This window comes from Dermacentor silvarum, chromosome 10, assembly GCF_013339745.2.
Source record: "Dermacentor silvarum isolate Dsil-2018 chromosome 10, BIME_Dsil_1.4, whole genome shotgun sequence".
NCBI classification, from domain to species: Eukaryota; Metazoa; Arthropoda; class Arachnida; order Ixodida; family Ixodidae; genus Dermacentor; species Dermacentor silvarum.
Genome location: NC_051163.1, coordinates 129,210,634 through 129,228,117, shown reverse-complemented (window position 1 = coordinate 129,228,117; position 17,484 = coordinate 129,210,634). Strand labels below are relative to the sequence as shown.

At 48.1% G+C, this 17,484-nt stretch overlaps 1 pseudogene; it reads left to right on the top strand.

The window, feature by feature from the left end:
* The first annotated feature begins 8,681 nt into the window (after positions 1 to 8,681).
* On the top strand, positions 8,682 to 17,237 carry LOC119431843 (uncharacterized; annotated as a pseudogene).
* The last annotated feature ends 247 nt before the right edge of the window (positions 17,238 to 17,484 follow it).

Here is a 17,484-nt window from a genome sequence, read left to right as displayed (position 1 = left end):
GCGCCAACGGAGAACATGGTCGCCTGCGCTTCAAACTGGGCTGTGTACGCTGCCCTTCATCAGAGTGAATTACCGAATTGTTTGTGGTCGTCTATCATGCCGGAAATATTATTGCGAGCTTACGATGTACAATTTGGGCCGCGATCCGGCGAAGAAAGATTGCAGCGAGCATGGGTGACACTGCGCTGCGCTTCGTCTGAAAACAGGATCCCGCGGCGACACATCGCTGCTAACAAACATCGTGCGTGTTTGTTCCATAGTGTTTTGTTTTTCTCCAAAGTGCAATTACGAGGAGTGGAGTTTGCCAAAGTCTGGTACTTACTGTGAGCGGCGGGTGTGTTCGTGTACTGTGTCGCTGTGTTTCTTGTCGGACGTGGTGAAGTGATGCATAGCAAAACCATTCTCAGGATAAATGAGAAAAGAGCACGCGGATCAAACAGACCTACGAGTGTCTCAACAGAAAGGATTTGCGGAATCATCCTCCAACGCAGAGATTCGTTGTTGCCAGCTCAGCGCGCAAACGATCGTTGTCAGCAGTGCGATAAGATAGCCGAAGGTCTAGCAGCATCGATTGATTGCTGTCCGTCAATGATAACACGCGCTGCTTGAACGAATGTCATTGAATTAATAACGGTCAGGCATTTGGTAGCAGTGTTTGTTTCCTTAATGTCAGCCCCAGTACTAATATTGTCACGTAGTAGTGACGCTGAAGTAAACAGGCGTAAAACTGTGTATGACGAAACTAATTCTTTATTGGACGAACCTGTGCCAACAAAAGCAAGCTACACTCGAAGCACATGTATGCTGATGACACTGCTCTCATTTGCGCACATGAGTCCATAGCTGAAGCTTTTCGTGCAGCTAACGAAGAAATGAATCTAATCTGTAATTGGTTTAATTCTAATAAACTGCTCTTAAACGTTAACAAGACCAAATATATGGTGATTCATTCTTCATACAAAGCTGTAGCACTGAGCTCGTGTGTACTTCTGGCTGAGGGACAGCCCGTAGAAAGAGTCAGTAACTTGACATATCTAGGCGTTGTACTAGATCATCAGTTCAACTGGAAAATGCACATTGACTATCTGTGCAAAAAGCTAGGACCTGTCTGCTTCACGCTTCTGAAATGTCGCCATTTCTTTGATGAAGCGACATTGAGAACAATTTATTTTGCCTTATTCCATAGTCAACTATCATATTGTATTGAATCTTGGGGGGAACACATACGATTCTTACATAAAACCACTTGTAGTTCTGCAGAAACGCGCAGTCCGGCTCTTGTCAAACTCAAATTATGCAACTTCCACTAAGCCTCTCTTCTCTCAATACCAAATCATGACACTACAACTGCTCATACATTACAAAACAACAATAATGGTTTACAGCTCTTTAAATAATAATGTTCATCTTCACTGCTCAAATTTTTTGCCTTCGCAATTCAAAACAAGAGGCCATGAATGTGGTAACTTTCTTAAACCATTGGTAAAAAATGCGTACGGAAAAAGACGGCTTTCTAGCATCGGCACGTCTTTATGGAACAATCTCCCAGTGCACGTAAAACAACACAGTTCTTTTCTTACAATGCTTAAACGTTATTACAAAGAACTGTATTAGAGGTGTTTATTTTGTTTGGTACGCTAACCTGACATGCTGCTAACTGATGAGAAATGTATTACATTTGCAATTTCCTCGTTTCTAATGTTACCTTGACATGGTACCTTAATGTTACATTATTATATGTATTAGATTTGTAAATGACTTGTTTTTGAATGCTAACTTGATATGCTGTTAAACTAATGTATATACGCGTTTCCTGCCTGCAAACGTTTGCATGCTATTGTTGCATGGATCCATACTAGCATAATGCTATGGATCCAGATGTCAATAAACATGTTTTTCTGTAGCACCAGAATTTGTCAAATAAAGTTCAATTCAATTCAATTCAATAAGCGGCGAACACAGTCGGCGGTCGCCGAAAATCTGATCAGCGGCGCGACGCGTCGGCTATCATACCTGAGTCATCGAAGATTCCAGATTAATCCCTGATGCCCGCGTGTCTTCCAGAAAGTTCTCGACAATTCGCGTCGGTCATACAGTCAGATAACATAAGCGTCGGTGAAAACAGGCAACGAAAAGAAGCATCGATAACGTTCTAGAAACTTCCGATACAGGCGCGTCCTGCGCCGAGCGATAACGTTTAACATTTGTTAGCCGGTGGAAAGCGGCCACCGGTGAAAGATAAACATGTATACGTGTCAATACCCTCCCCTTAAAAAGCATCGTCCCGATGCTACAAACACGAAAGCGAAAACAAAACCACGCGTACAGAAAGGGACAAAAATAACAAAGCAACAAAGGACCTAAGTTCCTCAGCGGGCGTAGAAAGGCTTAAGACGCACCACGTGGATGACTTAAGGTCGTGCGCGGCGCCGCTGTGATTGGGAAATACCGTCAGGCACGACCTCATAGTCTAGTGCGCCAATACGTCGGATGATCTTATATGGTCCGAAATAGCGACATAAGAGTTTCTCGCTAAGTGCTCGTCGGCGTATCGGAGTCCAGACCCAAACACGGTCTCCGGGCTGGTACTCGACGTAGCGTCGTCGAAGATTGTAGTGTCGGCTGTCGGTTCTCTGCTGGTTCTTGATGCGCAGGCGGGCGAGCTGTCGACCTTCTTCGGCACGCTGCAAATAGGCGGCAACGTCGAGATTTTCTTCGTCGGAGACATCTGGTAGCATGGCGTCAAGCGTCGTTGCCGGTTTCCTTCGGTAGACTAGGTTGAACGGCGCCATGTGCGTCGTTTCTTGCACGGCCGTGTTGTATGCGAAGGTCACGTACGGAAGGATGGCATCCCACGTCTTGTGTTCGACGTCGACGTACATTGCCAGCATGTCGGCGATGGTCTTATTTAGGGGCTCGGTGAGGCCATTCGTCTGCGGGTGGTAGGCGGTGGTCCGGCGATGGCTTGTCTGGCTGTAGCGCAGGATGGCTTGAGTTAGTTCAGCCGTGAAGGCCGTACCTCTGTCGGTGATGAGGACTTCTGGGGCACCGTGACGCAGGAGGATGTTCTCAACGAAGAATCGGGCTACCTCGGCGGCACTGCCTTTGGGCAAGGCTTTTGTTTCGGCGTAGCGAGTGAGGTCGTCCGTAGCTACGACGATCCATTTATTGCCGGACGTCGACGTCGGAAAAGGCCCCAGTAAGTCCATCCCGATCTGCTGGAACGGTCGGCGAGGTGGCTCGATCGGCTGTAGAAGTCCGGCTGGCCTTGTCGGCGGTGTTTTGCGTCGCTGACAGTCTCGGCATGTCCTTACGTAATGGGCGACGTCGGCAGAGAGGCGAGGCCAGTAGTATTTTTCTTGTATCCTCGCGAGCGTGCGGGAAAAACCGAGGTGTCCAGCCGTTGGGTCATCATGGAGAGCTTGCAGAACCTCTGGACGCAATGCTGCGGGTACCAGGAGGAGGTAGTTGGCTCGGAGAGGCGATAAGTTCTTCTTTAGAAGAATGTCCTTTTGCAAGAAAAACGACGCCAATCCTCGCTTGAACACCTTCGGCACAATGACGGTCTTGGCTTCCAGGTAGTCTACAAGGCTCCTTAGATCCGGGTCGGCTCGCTGTTGTTCGGCGAATTCGTTGGCACTGATGGGTCCCAAGAAAGTGTCGTCATCCTGGTCGTCTTGTGGCGGCGGTTCGACGGGGGCGCGAGACAAGCAGTCGGCGTCAGAGTGCTTTCGCCCGGACTTGTAAACGACGGTGATGTCGAATGCTTGAAGTCTTAGACTTCATCGTGCGAGGCGACCTGAAGGATCCTTCAAGTTAGCTAGCCAACACAAGGCGTGGTGGTCGCTCACAACTTTAAAGGGCCTGCCATAGAGGTAGGGGCGAAACTTTGATGTAGCCCGGATGATGGCGAGGCACTCCTTTTCTGTTGTGGAATAATTTGCTTCCGCCTTCGATAGCGACCGGCTAGCGTAACTTACAACCCTTTCTAGTCCGTCAGTCCTCTGCACAAGAACGGCGCCGAGTCCTACTCTGCTTGCGTCGGTGTGGACTTCGGTATCGGCGTTTTCGTCGAAATGCGCAAGTATTGGCGGCGATTGCGGCTGCACATCAGCAACTCCAAGTGAGCGCTGAACTTCTTGTTTGACGACGTCGGCGATAGATGCCACTTGAGGCTGCGACGTGGGAAAAAGCTTCTGCAGCTCTTCGCGAACGACTGCTCTGATGGTCTCGCGCAGGTCGTCGGCGCCTAGCGCTTGAGCATCGGCGTAGTTGGTCAGGGCACGGCTGTTGTATTGCCTGGCGCGCATTTCAAGCGTCTTCAAGCGTCTTCCCGATCGTTGTGGCCTCGGAAAGAAATTCGGCGACAGTCTTGCGCGGGTTGCGCATCAATCCGGTGAATAGTTGCTCTTTGGCACCCCGCATCAAGAACCGAACTTTCTTTTCTTCAGACATGTCGGGGTCGGCGTGGCGGAAGAGGCGAGACATCTCCTCTGTGAAGATCGCGATGCTCTCGTTCGGCAATTGCACTCTGGTTTCTAAGAGAACCTCTGCCCTTTCCTTTCGTACGACGCTCGTGAAGGTCCTCACGAAGTTCTCACGAAAAAGATCCCACGTCACCAGGATGGTCTCGGTGTTCTCAAACCAGGTCCGAGCAGCGTCATCCAACGAAAAATAGTCATGGCGCAGCTTGTTGTCGTCGCTCCATTTGTTGAACGTCGCGGTCCACTCGAATGTCTCCAGCCAGGTTTCAGGGTCTTCAGCCAATGATCCACGGAAGGTCGGTCGCTCCCGAGGTTGTTGCAGCAGGATGGGGGACGCTGGGGCTGCCATTGGAGTCGTTGACTTGGCCTTGATCGCTGTGGTCTTCTCGGGAAGAAGTCCGTACTCCGGCGGAAGTCCTTGCTGCCTACGGCTAGCTCGCTGGTCCTTGTCGACGTTGGCGTTGTCCTCCGGTTTCGGGCTTGGATCGCGGCTTTGCGGGGGCGTTCGCTGCATGAACGCAATAGCACCTCCACCAGATGTCACGTAGTAGTGACGCTGAAGTAAACAGTCGCAAAACTGTGTATGACGAAACTAATTCTTTATTGGGCGAACCTGTGCCCACAAAAGCAAGCTATGCTCGAAGCACAACGAAAGCGGCGAACACAGTCGGCGATCGTCGAAATCTGATCAGCGGCGCGACGCGTCGGCTTTTATACCTGAGTCGTCGAAGGTTCCAGATTAATCCCTGATGCCCGCGTGTCTTCCAGAAAGTTTTAGACAATTCGCGTCGGTCACACAATCAGATAACATAAGCGTCGGTGAAAACAGGCAACGAAAAGAAGCATCAATAACGTTCTAGAAACTTCCGATACAGGCGCGTCCTGCGCCGAGCGATAACGTTTAACATTTGTTAGCCGGTGGAAAGCGGCCACCGGTGAAAAATAAACATGTATACGTGTCAATATAAAATTATGACTGTTAAACTGGTGAATATACAAGGGGAGCTTGGCATAAATTCGCGTCGCTGTGTGGCTTCGTTCTTTTTGCGCACTACATTCGCCACCTGTAGAATGCTTGCTGCGACACAATCACGCATAAGTTGTGCTGTCAGCGTTCGATATGCTTTCCCACAACATAGCTCAGCGCTGCTTTGCGATTATAGTGATATGTTGTTACTGAAAACTCCTGTAATAGTGAAGGCAACGGCGCGAATATAGAAAAAAAAAGTATGACAGGGTAGGCAAAGAAGATTACGTGTTAATGTGTGCATGTTTTCGTACGTGTTCTCGTGCGCGTTTTTGTACATATTTTATTTTCCCTTTTTTTATATTTTAATTTTTGTGCTCGCGTTTGCGTGCATGTGTGTGATTATAATAGTGCTTCCATGCAGGGCTGGCCTCTTCGATCTCATTAAAGCCTTTCTCTCTCGTCTACCTTGTCTTCTCAATCTGCCATTTGCTGTGCTTTCTCCGCCTATTCTGTCCTTGCTTCTTGTGTTGTTGCCGCAACGGGATTAACCAACTTGCACTAAAGAAAGTTCTATCAGCTATGACAACAGAAACGTTTACAGATACATTATGTTAAGAGCATCACGTGGCTTGCATAGTAATTTCGCCTCTTACCCATGTGAATGTGTTTATGTATCAGTGCAGGGGATAGCTCGTAAAAAGTGCGCATGAAAGGGTGCCATATTTTGAAACCGGACCTTGCTATGTTGTTGCTTTTTTCATGGTTCCAGTCTTGGTAAACAGATGGTTTCGCTGCCCATCACATATAGTGGTACACATTTATAACATTGTGCAGTGGGGTACAAAGGCATTTTTCAGTGAATGGAGGGCAGCAAAGCAGTGCTCTGAGTGCTTTTGCAACTTTCACCATTCACCAAATGCACTGTCTGAATCTGACCGTCACTTTACCTTGTGCAATGCTTGTGCAATGAACAAAGTGCCTCATTAAAACACATTCAACTTTACTGAGCATTTTTCGGTACAAAAACGACGAGAAAATGCTAGCAAAGTTATTCAGGTTAATAACTGTGCTTGCATTCGCGTTACTTGCCGGAGTCAGATAAATAAATTAAACATTGGCTATGGCATCACTGCGACTTGAAGTGCCGACTGCTAACAGTGCCTTTCAAGCATGCCCTGACGGGTACCGTTAAGCTCGACAATGGCTACCCGAATGAGCATTTTGGGCCTCACTAAGCTAATGTTGTTTTACATTTGTTCTCTCATTCGCATTACTTGTCTGAACCAGACAACCAAGATAAACAATGCAGCCACATGAATATGCTTTGGCGTGTAAGCTGCTAACAGGGGCTGTCGATTTATCTTCGACTACTGCTTTTTGACCATGGGGCTCGTCAAACTTGACGGCGGCTGCCCGAAGGAGCATTTACGAATGCTTTTGCTTGCCGCATCAGAATGGCTGACAGTATTACCTGTGATACTTGTGGCAGCGAGGAAACAATCCAACATATCCTGTATCATTGTCCCCGCTACAGCTCCCAGAGGCAGTCGCTCGGAGTCGGCACGCCTCGACGATCGGTCGCTTTCAGAATAGACGGTCTTAGAATGCCGGCTGATGCGGTCTTCACACCAGAAGGCGACGAGGGCGCTACTCAAGTTTTTCCGGTCAAGTGACCTGTTTGAACGACTGTGACATCCCTGAGTTCCTTTGTGTGTGTATGTGTTTTTTGTTTCCTGTTTTTTAATCTCCCTTTATTTCTATGTGTGTGCATTTTTCTTCATCTTTCTGTCTCCTCTTACCCCTTTCCCAGTGCAGGGTAGCAAACTGGATAGCTACCTTCCGGTTAACCTCCCTGCCTTTCGCATCTCATTTATCTGTTTGGGCCACACTAAGCCAATGATGTTTTATATTTGTTCTCTTATCCGCATTACTTGTCTGAGCCAGGTAACCAAAATAAACTATTGTGCCGCATGAATATTCTTTGGCGTGCAAGCTGCTAAAAGTGGCTGTGAATTTCGCGTCGACTACTGCTATTTCACTAACAGGGCTATCACATGACTGCAATTTGAAGTGCAAAGTACTAACGGTGTCTTTCAAGCGTGCCCCGACTACTGCTATTTCACCACGGGTACCGTCAAGCTCGACAACAGCTGCCCGAATGAGCATTTTGGGTCTCGCTAAGATGCTTCAGTGTCATCTTCACTCAATTGGATGACGATGGGTTGAAGGTGTTCACTCCCAGACGTGTCAAGTCTGAACTTTGCCTCCGGGTCCATCACGTGCTGAATGTTTTTCGTGCAGTCTTCCGTCGTTACGTGGTTGATTTTTGCTCCCTCAAGATTCCTTCGACCATGGACAGCTTGAAGTCACTGTTGTCCGATGCGATGCCATTTTCGAACTTGGCCCACACAAGCTCAATGGGATTAAATTCGCAGTGGTACGACGGGAGCCTGAGCACAATAGAACCGGCCCTTACAGCAGCGTTGTCTACGATGTAGCTCATAAAGCGTGACTTTACAGATGCCACCAGCTCAAGCAGCTGCTTTTTTATCATCCTTTCACCGTAGGTGATGTTCTTGCTTGTGAGCCACTCGTGTATTTTTTCCTTCTTCCAGGCCGTCGTCGGCAATTTCTCCTCTCGCCGACTATGGTAAGGTGCATTGTCTGGGAAAAGTCCTTACGTGACCGAGGTGCATATGCAGATGTCATGAAACCGGTGGTTACAGGCATATGCTATTGAGATCATTGCGAGCAATCTTACATATATAAAATACAGGCGTCATTTATCCGTCAAACATGCGGCGCATGATCTGAATGTGACGTCGTAAGGGCGCGTCTTGCGATTGGACGTGTGCGCGCCTCCTCTCTGCTTGCAATGCATGAACTGTGGTCTCAACGCAGAGAACGGAGGTGAATGCGAATCATAGACAGACGTGCCGTATACGTGCAAATGTTGGAAAGGACGAGCCAAAGGTAACTAGGGGCGAGGAGGACGTTATCAAAGAAATCGTACAAGAAACGTTTCTTCCGGGTTCAGGATATTCTCCAAATGCTGTCGTCTGGTTGCTGCTCGTTTCCGAATCTTCCGCGTATCTTAACTCTGCAGGACACCCGACACCCTGCAAACATGCACGCCCTGCGGAAACACCATTGCGAGTGCTCTCTTTCCAAACCAGTCGCCGGGTAACGAACACGGGACTGGAGCAACCCGGGACTAGCAGTTAGACATGGCGGCTGGTAAGCAGCGTAAATCAGTCACGATGGTATCGTTGATAAGACCTGCGTCGCAAGGAACTTTGTTCGCAAACAAAACCACGCAAAAAACAAACCATGTGCATACGAGAGGCGAATTGAAAGCCTCGAAGCTGCGCAGCAACCATATGACGCCTAACCTATTTCATTCAACGAGCGAGCTTGGAGAAATTTCGTGGAAGGCGCGCCACCCGGCGCTCTATACAGTGCCATTCCTGGAGATATAGTCCGTTAGCGCAAATGGCCAACTTGCATCACATCGAGCTTTATATGATAGCCCAAGTTGGCAGGCAGCTCCCGCGTGAGTCACGTACGCCTCGACTTCTCCGGAATAAACAAACCGTCTTTTCCCGAGGTGCTCGATAACACAAGCCCGCGGAGGCGGCGTGCAACTCGACCATGCCGCCCGTATCTCGACGGGCAGTCGTGTTCCGTTCCGGAAGCCTATTGGCGCGGACTTTCGGTGACGCCATTGTCCCCATTTCCCGAGATGCTCTGCTGTGGTTGAATGCTAGATTTGCGTGCATCCGTTGCCTGACCGCTTGCACTCCGTCTCAGTAGTTGGGTGCAGCATAGAGGTTAAGGATAGATGACGATCGGTGAGCGCAGTGGTAGGCTTCCCATTTGGGCCTAGTGCCTTAGCACGGGATAGTTCAACTACAGGGGCATTAACAGTATAAGAATAAATGCATCTAACTTATCCTTGGCGTTGAGCAAGTGAAACAAAATTTAAATTCTGGGCGGCACGAACAAGGACTAATAAGACATAAAACGGACATAAATAAATAAATAAATAAATAAATAAATAAATAAATAAATAAATAAATAAATAAATAAATAAATAAATAAATAAAACCTATAGGGCTATTGGGCGCTTCCACACGCTGATGTCTGCATACCATTTGGTGCGTAACACTAACTGTCGTATTTCGTTTCGTGAACCATGTATCAACAATAAAGCATATGAAAAAAAAATGTGTTAGAAGTATGCCAAACTTGGAGAATATGGTGCAGTTAAAGCTTTAAAATATTGCATACGTTAGCGACCAACGCGGAGAACAGCCATGACACATGCTAAAAATATTTCGCGTTGGATGTGAGTGTAACCTGAAGCAGCGCGAGGAAGACGAGGACAGGAATAGAAAACAAGCACAACAGGACCATGTTTGAATTGTTGAACTAGGCTGCGCCCGTTTCAAAAATGCACCACTCACAGCGGTGAAAGGTGACCGGCGCGAAGCACTTTCAAGATATCGATAGAAGTTGTGCAAAGAACAAACTTCGCACTAGGCCTGCTTTTGTCGAGCCGTTTCGCGAAAGGCTTCAACTTTCTTGTTCCTGGCGGGTTTACGATCACTATGCTTCAACGGCGATGCACGGAACAGATGAAAAAATTCGTGTGCGGGGTCTCGTCCCCGCCCCCTGTCAAGCGGCGTGCAAGTTGACGGCCTCCCTTTTCTCGGCTTTGACGTTCCTGTCTTCTTCGTTTCCAAGCCAGCGATGCGAGATGGTAGAAAACCACTGGCGGCCGAGATTATGCGCAAGCGTTCCTATATAAGCCCAGCCAACCGAGCTCTGTGTATATTTTCGTGTGTGTCTGCGGAAAACCGTCCGGTTGCCCCTTCCGGGGCAAGCTATTTTCCTCACGCCCCGTATTGCAAGACTCTGACCACGCGATAGGTCTACCGCGACGTTCCTCGTATAATGTGAGGTGGTGTTCCACGTTTTGACAAACCAAGGCTCTGACGCAGATAGACCGAAAAATGGATGACACACGAGTGTTAACTAGCAAATAATTACTGGGTAGTTAGCGCTTTGTGGGCCGACTATACTTTTTTTTTTCTCCTGTCCGTCGGCTGAGACACACAATCTTCGACAGGCAAACTCTTTTTTTTCTGTCCGCCAGTGTGTCTCGGCGCTACGAATAATAATGCTGGACCAATTAACGTAATCATCCACAAATTTATTCACGAATTAGGCCCGCCTTCTTGGGTCATATTTGACTGCCAACGTTTTTTGGTGTTTTACCGCGGTTTGTTCTTTCGTTACCAAAACGGTTGTGCGAGCCTGTTTCTTTTCGCATGACGCTTGAGTAGTATTTTCCACCTCCCTATTTTGTGGCCTCGTGGATAATCTGCGCATTATAATCGGGATAATACGGTAGCCGACAGTGCACAATGACCAACAGTAATGAACAAGGAGGAAGGAAAGCGTGGGATCTCGTTGTCGTTATTCTTTATGCAACAATATCTCGCGCGCCGACGAAATGAAGAAGGGGAGGTGGAAAAAGAAATGAGAGTGATATTACAGGCCGCCGGCAGAATGGAAGCTTTGTTTCAGGGCGAGTGTTAACGTGAAATAAGGGCCCCGTGTAGCAGAAAATCCGGCGTCGCCGTCGGTGTCGGCGTAAGCACCGGCGTCCAGGGCATCCGTGGCGGTGGAATTCATGCCGAACCACCGCGACCACACAGGCCCACCGCGTTGCGCAAGGGATTAGTTAACAAAAATTTAATATCTCAAAGTAAAATTCGTGAGAAAAATAGTAAAGCACGACTTAACTACAACCTACAGACGTGATAGCATCGGATTGTAATTTGAATATACGAGAAAGAAGCCGGATAAGCAGCCAGTAATCTTTGAATGCTATCGCGTTCCACGCTTAAAGGCGAAGCTTAATCGTACTCTAGTTCTGATGGTGCGCGGCTGGGCTCAAGCAAGCGACGCTCACGCAATTTCGGACAAGCGCATGCGTCGGAGCAACAGCAAACAATTAATAAAATAATAAAAAAAGGTCCTAGAGCCATTTTGATATAAGATAGCTTATAGTGCCCCTGTAAAGATGTCTTCCCAGCAATGCAATTGTGTTTAAAAGTGAAGCCGGCTTTAAAGGGATCGGTGTAAGCTTGGTTTGTGTAAGCGGACGGAGCTGGGGGCCACGGGGACGCCGACTGCGATATCAAGGAGTTTCCGGCCTCGTACTGAGACGTTCTTGGTCACTACAAGAAAGAACGTAAGAAATATCCACAACCCCACGGGCGGCTGGACAGGTCCCAGGCAGTCGACCTGAGGCGGTTGCAGACGGGCACTTTCACCTGCACCGCATGTGGCCCGCGCTGCCCCCGTCGCCCGGCTGCCCGTGGTGCGAGCACGAACAGGCCTATGTGGCCCATATGCTTTGGGAATGCTAATGCCATGAAGCCTATTCATAAAGCAAAATGCGATATGAACGGGGCCCGGTAACGCTGTCGCGTTCCACTCTTAAAGGTGAAGCTTAAGCGTCCTCAAATTTTTCACGTTTTGCGTATAAAAGAAACAATAGAATAAAGAAAGAAAGTGTGCATCAAAAAAAAAAAAAAAAAAAAGAGAAGAGAAGGCTGACGGGACCAACTCTGGACAACAGCGGCTAAGTTCGAAAACAGTAAGAGAGAAAGATGCTCATGTGTCAGGCGCCTAGCAACAGAATAAGGACAGTAGTTACCACATAAAATGTAATTAATATAATTACATTCTTCAGGTTTAATTAGTGGAAGCACTTGCATGGGGAAATATCAGCCGTAGAAACCAATGGTTCTGGTTTTAAGAGATCGCAATAGGTTTTCTTTTTCTTCTTCTCTGCAGTCAACTCTGAAGTCGTGAAGCCGTGTAAAATAAACAGAGCAATTGCCATGACGGAACCCATCTTTCTTATGGGGGGGGGGGGGGGGGGACGAGGTACATGAGTTTTTTATACATATTTTAAGCAATTTGAATGAAATATGCACAGTTAATGTATTTTGACCTGCTGATTTCAAAAATGCAATTTTCCATGGCAAATATTTTTACGATATACAAAACACTATGTGCTTTGTTTATGGTCTAATTAGCTGATTAACAGCAACTTGCACGGCAACTTCCAGCACACGGAATCTATTCTGAATGTTCATCGTGTGTCGTAAGCTATAAATTGTTTTTCTAAGTCACATTGAAGCGAAACTATAGGCTGTCAAACATAGTCATTAAAAAAGCCCACCTTCCTATTTTTCAATTATCAAAGTGGACATTTTTTATGACCATAAGTTCGGCAACCTGTAACTTCGCTTCAAAATAGGGTAAAACAGCGATTTATGGCTTACGACACAATGTGAAGATTCATAATCAATTCCGTGCGCTGTACGTTACTGTGCAAGTTTATGTTAATTAGCTAATTAGGTCTTAAACAAAGAACATCGTGTATTGGATATCAATAAAAAATTTATCATAGGAATAAAATAATTGCATTTCTTAAATCGGCTGTTAGAATACATTAACTGCGCAGATGTCATTCGAATTATTTAAGCAAATAAAAACAAAAATAGTCTTAAGTGCCCCGCCTCCGTCCCCACCTCCCTTAAGATCAAACACACGTGACTCATATCTCGTGGGATTGCCTTGGGTTGCATTGGTTGGGGTAGCCTTCCCTGGAGCAGGCGCAGATAATTTCTTTCTAGACTTACACAGCGCCTTCGACAAAGTGACGCACTCGGCCATCCTCGCGCAGGTATCCCACCTAAACCTAGGCCAGGATTTCCAATCAAGGGCTTCCTCACCGACAGGACGGCGGAGCTCAGATCCGGCGTCCTGAAGACGGACGAGAAGACATTAGGCGGCCAAGGCACACCCCAAGGCTCCGTCATCTCACCCATGCTATTTAGCCTTGTTATGATATCCAAGTTACCAAAAGACTATGCTCGAAGGACACAATATACACGGATGACGTCCCGCTGTGGGTGGATGGGGGCAGTGATTCCCACATAGAATCCACACTGCAGACGGCCGTCGACACGATCGAAGAAAGCCTGGAAGGTACGGGACTGCGTTGCTCCCCGAGCAAGTCGCGGCTCCTGCTCTACCAACTGATCAAAACGCACAGAATCAAGAAGCAAAGGGAACACGAAAAGATCAAGATCCGCACCAGGGACGGTAACACAATACCTAAGGTGAGCAAGATCCCAGTCCTGGTTATGACGATCGAAGCGTTCGGCAGAAACGGCGACACCGTCACCCGCATCACGGGAAAGGCGACCAACGCGACCAGACTGCTCAAGCGCGTTACTACCAAGAAGGGAAGCATGATGGAGGAAAACCTCACCAGAATCATACACTCATTCATACTCTGCCGCATAGTGTACGTGGCAGCCTTCCACAAGTGGATGAAAAGCGAGAAGAACAAGCTAGACATCATAATTCGGAGGGCCTACAAGACAGCCCTCGGTCTTGTAACACGAACCGTGTCCTCCAGCTGGACATACACAACACGGTCGACGAGATCGCCAAAGCGCAAAGAGCCACTCAGTTGGAAAGACTGTCATCAGCAAAGGCGGGCAGAAAGATCCTGTGCAACCTAGGCATCGGTTATCACGAACAACAGGGACCCAAATGCCCCGTCCCCGACCACGTACGACGGAACGTGCGGGTCGAACCCTTACCGAGGAACATGCACCCAGAATTCAACGAAGGCAGAAAAAGCGCTAGAGCCAAGGCACTAACGGACCTGCACGCGGAGGAACCCGGTGCCAGATACGTGGACGCAGCCGAATATGCCGGCCGCAACGCCTTCTGGATCGCGGTTGTCGACTGCGGAGGCAACGTGCGGGCGACCGATAGCACATCGAGTAAGCAAGTGGAGGAAGCAGGAGAAATAGCCATCGCCATGGCCATCGTAGACCGAAAATGCCACACGATCCTCAGCGACTCCAGACAGGTGGTGAGGAACTACGCCAAAGGATGAATTGCCCCAACGGTGGCACGCATCCTGCTCCGACAGGCAGACCGCGACAAGAAGACTGGAATCAAGTGGTTCCCGGCGCAAGCTGGTCAAGCGTCGGAGAAGAAGGCTAGCCGTAATGAAACAGCACACGCCCGAGTGCGAGGACTAACCGACCGCGCCCAAGGTAATGGGTGCCCGCTATGGTTCAGTGCCAGAGGCAGGATGACCTGCGATAACGATTTGACCAAGGCCTTTCGGCTGGCGCGCAGACTTCTCCCGCCGCCCTGCAAAGGGCTGAGCATGTCGCAGGCCGTGTTGTTCAGGCAATTACACACGAGAACGCTTCCGAGCCCGGCGCTACTGCATAGGATGTACCCAGAATCGCACCCCGATGACAAGTGCAGAGCGTGTCGCTGGGAGACAGCCACATTCGAGCACATGCTATGGGATTGCTCCAAACATCCAAGCGAAGCTAACTCACGACATATATCACCGCAGCTCGAGGAAGCAACGCGGAGTGACGACCAAGAAACACAACTCCAGGCCGTCAGCAGGTCGTTGAGGAGCTGGCTAGGCAGGGGCCTGGCGAGCCTGCATCGGTGAGCGGGGATCCTCGCAGAGCACTCGCCAAGATGACGACCTATAGTCCGAAGCGCGCGTGCGCGCTTTTCTGCAGGCTCAATAAACGTTTTTCTAATCCGCTCCAACGTATTTTTTTTCTTTTTTTTGTCATGCGTTCTTTCTTTTGTAGTATAGTGCGACCTTTTCAGTTGATTGTGAGCGCTTAAGTTGTCCTTTCCGGATCCGTTTCTTTTTGTCCGCCTTTTCAATGCTTTCCTTTGCAAACCAGGAGACAGTGCATTCTCCCATGAACTCAGCTGAATGCAATCAGCAGCAGAACGTTTCAGGACAAATAAGAAGTACTGTCGAGCAGCGAACGAGTGTTCATATCGAAAATGCGTCATCTGATACGGAACTGCTGCTTCTACAAGTATTATCTGGAATCGTTTCGTCAGCGCTCCTGAAGCCTCAGGTGGTCGGAGCTGTAAACTTCAGGCCAAAATCTCCATAAAGTCCCAGGGGAGCACGTAATAATCATTTTTTTTCTTTTCGTACATGATGTTAAGCCGAATAAAGGGACAGCAAGTGAGAGAGGCATAAAGGAGAGATGCCTCGATCTGCACCACCGGTTAAAGAGACAAATGAGAATCAACAAGAAAAAGCTCTCATTGTGAGAAACACGAAGAGAGGGAGAACTGCGTTCGCAACGAAGTTATACTGTTACCGCCAAACCGTGGCTTCGGTTAGGCTCACAAAATTACGAAAGACGTTTTTTTCTCCAGCGTAGTGACTCATGAATGCATAAAAAATTATAAAAAAGATAACCTATATGTTCCATCGCGCCGTCAGACCTAAGTTCCATTAGTCGCAACGAAGCTCCTTTTGTACAAACTCTCTCCAGATCAATCCTGATTGTAATCGACCCGAAGTCCTGCGTTAAGTGTGACACGTGGGCCGGTTTTCTCATTGTTCAGTAATTTGTTCCCGCTTACGATTGATATTGCTTGCGATAGTTCTTTTATCTTAATTTAATCCGCGTATACGCTTCGTTGATACAAGTACTGAACCGCTTCCTCGGTTTAGCGAGCGGCGAAAACGCTTTCGCTGCGCCACTTTCAGAATCATACAATGACGTCATACGGCATTGAGACGCCTAGCGTTTATCATCAGCTGTTTACTAAATAGGCCATCTTAAGCAGATGCTCCGAATCAGAAACAGCCTCCTTCGGCAATTACTGCAATCCGCATTAGGACCAGGGAGTAGACATTTCAAGCCAGCAGCTCCATTTGGCACATTCGCCTGTTTTCGTGGTCGGAGGTCGGGAGGAAAGGTCGGACTTTCATGTTCGATACAAAGGCGCCGATGATAAGGTCACGTGATCTTGGGTAACCGAGTTGCAGGGCACGTTATTCGCCAAACGCCAACTATTTAAGAGAAGTTTATTGCCACAAAAACATTCTTGAAAATACATGGGCACTTGGCTTCATGTAGAAGAAAAAATTAAATACTAATGACAGTGGTACACATATAATCAACAGGGCTCATTATGAAAAAAAGCAGAACACACCAGGGTGACGTACAAATCTGGCAGGTGATCTGGCCTGCCAGAAATTATCAGCTAAAACTGTTCGAATGGACTGGAGGCTGCTACACACGTATTTATAGAATGGTGGTGGCTGTTCTGCCGTAGGACCTGTCCTTTTTTCCCGATAAAAAGATCTTTCTGGAGGTACCTAGGAAGTAATCTACAAGTTTTCTGCTTGGGTATTCGGGGTTGTTCACGAGGTCGTACAAACCTCGAAATGCCAGGACAGAGCTCATTGTTCTGATGCAAGGGATGCTAAAACCACCTAGTTCCGTTGGAAGCCGAAGGAGCGGGCATGCCACTATTTCGGTCTTGTCGCTCCATAGGAAAGGACCGCAGAGTATGGCTAGCCTCTGTGAACCCCTGCTAGGCGGGCGTGCTATGCGTATTACGTAGTAAAATGCCGCGCAAACACTGGATTTAACTATGTAGTTGCACTCGGCTAACGTCGACGAAAACTTTGATGCCACTGACAGCTTCTTTTCTACTTTCTCACGCAGGTCTGTCCACGTCTCCTGCGCTACTTCCCCGGATGTGAGGGACACTACTCCCAGGACTTTGACACCAGCTACCCATTCGACTTCTCCGTCAAGGGCAGATGCAAAGTTCCCGAAAGTCATCGCCTTGCTTTTGTCTTGGTTCAAAAGTGCTCCGGATAATTCAGAGTATTATAAAAGAACGTTCTGGTGCATGACAGCTTCGTGGCGCCGAAAAGTTTGCATGCTGCGATGGAGCGCACTGTCTATCAACCGCTAGAGATGTCCTGGTTAATTGCTCCGTTTCCTACGGCATTACGCAGCGAATCAGCAAACGCCACCGAAATATCTTCACCGCAACAAATACAAGTCTAAAGCGCATCCTTCCTTTAATTTAGCGAATAGCCTTCTATAAGCGCTTGACTATTTT